Source organism: Aplysia californica, unplaced genomic scaffold (genome assembly GCF_000002075.1).
Source record: "Aplysia californica isolate F4 #8 unplaced genomic scaffold, AplCal3.0 scaffold00002, whole genome shotgun sequence".
NCBI classification, from domain to species: Eukaryota; Metazoa; Mollusca; class Gastropoda; order Aplysiida; family Aplysiidae; genus Aplysia; species Aplysia californica.
Window position 1 is genome coordinate 839,768 of NW_004797272.1, and position 2,500 is coordinate 842,267.

Consider the following 2,500-nt stretch of genomic DNA (forward strand, 5'->3'; position numbering starts at 1 on the left):
CGAATTTTGCTCGGGAGCAAATCTTAGCCTTTTTTGAACCCGCAAACCCTGTTAAATCTTCAAAATACATTTGTTTTTAGGCACATTTAACTCCGCAGATTCCGTTGATTAACGGGTTGGATCTAAAAGGTTTTCAAAGGACTCGACAATAGTATCAGAAACACTGATGGTTTGAATTTGGACGACGACCTTTGACATGAGACAGTGAACATTTCGCTAGGTTTTAAGTTCAGTAAGTAATAAGTTATGATTCCTTTTTTATTGGTTGCGACGATTACTTACAACACATGTTATTATACTCGTTGTTGTTGTTGTTAGCGATATAGTAGCATCTGAGAGTTAACTCTTCTGCATGATGCCATTCGGTAATATCTGCATGTCTGTTCTAATTGTTGTCTTGAGGAGTAGAGGCAATTAGATGTGTGGGGTAACTTGGGAAGAAAACATCCCCTTAAATCAGTTAGTTTTCTACAGAAGAACAGATGATGTTCCACTGTTTCTGAGGGGTAGTCACATAGTGGGCAGGCAGCAGACTGCTTTACTCCAATTCGGTTGAGATGTTGGTTGAGGGGTACATGTTGTGTTCTAAGTTGGAAGATTATGGATTGATCTCCCCTCCTCAACTCATTGGTTGGATCTTTGACCAGTGGTTTATTCATGTGGCCATACATCCTCTTTCCTGTCGTATCTGTGGCCCAATCATTCATCCACTCTTCCTTGAGGTTTGACTTGATCATTTGGCATCAGGTGGGGTAATTCGTAGGAATTTCAGGCTGAGGGAGGCTAACTCATCTCTTTGCCAGAGCATCAGCTCTTTCATTTCCCAGTATCCCAGTGTAGGCAGGAATCCATTGTAGGACTACTCTGACGTGGTGCCTACTTATTAAATTATGTAGACTCCAAATCAAGTGCAATACATCTTTGTTCACATCAGTCCCACTCTCAAGTGTCTCTAGTGTTGAAAGGCTGTCTGTAAAGATAACGATGTCTGTAGTAGCAAGTGGGTTAATGTCAAATAAGTAGTTGATGTAGTTTGCTGTGTTGGTGATAGCCTGTTGTTCGGCAATGAAATTGGAGCAGAAGGACCCGCTGGAATGAAAGACTTCTTTTTTTTATCCCACTGGGCAAGTTGATCACTGACCCACATCCAGCGTTGATTGTTGCCTTAAAGGCAGATCCATCAGTGTATGAGTGGATCCATGTTGGTGGATAGGAATCAATTGTTTCAAGGGCAGAATGTTTTAGTGCTAGTTATTATACTCAGAAGTATGAGTCTTGAGCTCTTTTTCTTTTTAATGTGTATCTCTCAGCAGACCATACATTCTGTTTCGTGTGACCCCAGGAATAGTATTTATTGATTTATGTCAGTTTGCTTGCTTGTCTTTGTTTGATTGAATTGATTCTCCCTCTATTTTCATGAATATGGGAAAGGGGAGGTGTGGTGTAACGGTGTTGTCCCTGTTTCTAGGCTGAACAGTACAAGTCAAGGACGCAGGGAGGGGGGAAAGGGGTTTTGGGCAGTGGTACGTATGATTTTATCTTCTCTATGAATTTTTAACTTTCGTATAAAAATATCAAAAACAAAGAGAGAAGAACGCAAAATAGCTGCGTTTAAGATATTCTACCGTAGAATGGCTAGAATTAGCTGGAACGCAAATAAATACTAAAAATGAGGTGTGTCCTTTTCTCCACACGAGATAAACCCTGTTTAACAAAAATTAAAAGCAGAAAAATACAATATTTTACTCACATAAAACGACATGAGATCTTTGTAAAAGAGGTGCATGAAAGAAGGGTGTGGGGTAGGAGAGCCAACGATAGACAAACAGTAACAGGTACGGACAACATTAAGACATGGACTGGCCTGGGTCTGGCAGAATATAGAACAGCAGCTGGCGACCATGAAGGTTGGGGTTCATTATACGGCAAACTCTGAGGGGGAGATAACACCTCCAGGTATCCAGGTATCAAAATTTGGGTTCTGCACGAGTAAGCGCTAGGCCCACGAATCAAGTCTTACAGAAAGCCCCCAAACTTGTAAACAACCTCGATTCACTAATAGTGTACTACAAAAATCAAATTATGATTATTATATTATTAAAATTTTATTAACAGCAATTCAGTGCTAATCTATGATTCATTTGATTGCAGAAGTTTCAGTTCCTATGTTTATGATTTTCAATTGGAGAAGTTTCAGTTCCTACATTTATGATTCGTTTGATGTTTATGATTCTTTTGATTGCAGAAGTTTCAGTTCCTATGTTTATGATTTTTAATTGGAGAAGTTTCAGTTCCTATTTTTATTATTCATTTGCTTGGAGGGTTTTCAGTACTTATGTTTATGAATCATTTAACTGGAAAAATTTCAGCTCCTGGTATCATTCATGTCTTTTTTAAAAACATCATTCTTTTAAAACTGCTTTAGAATCAAGTTCTAAGTTGGGACCGTGAGTTCAAATCTACAAGTGGTGTTCACAATAGATAGATAGATAGATAGATA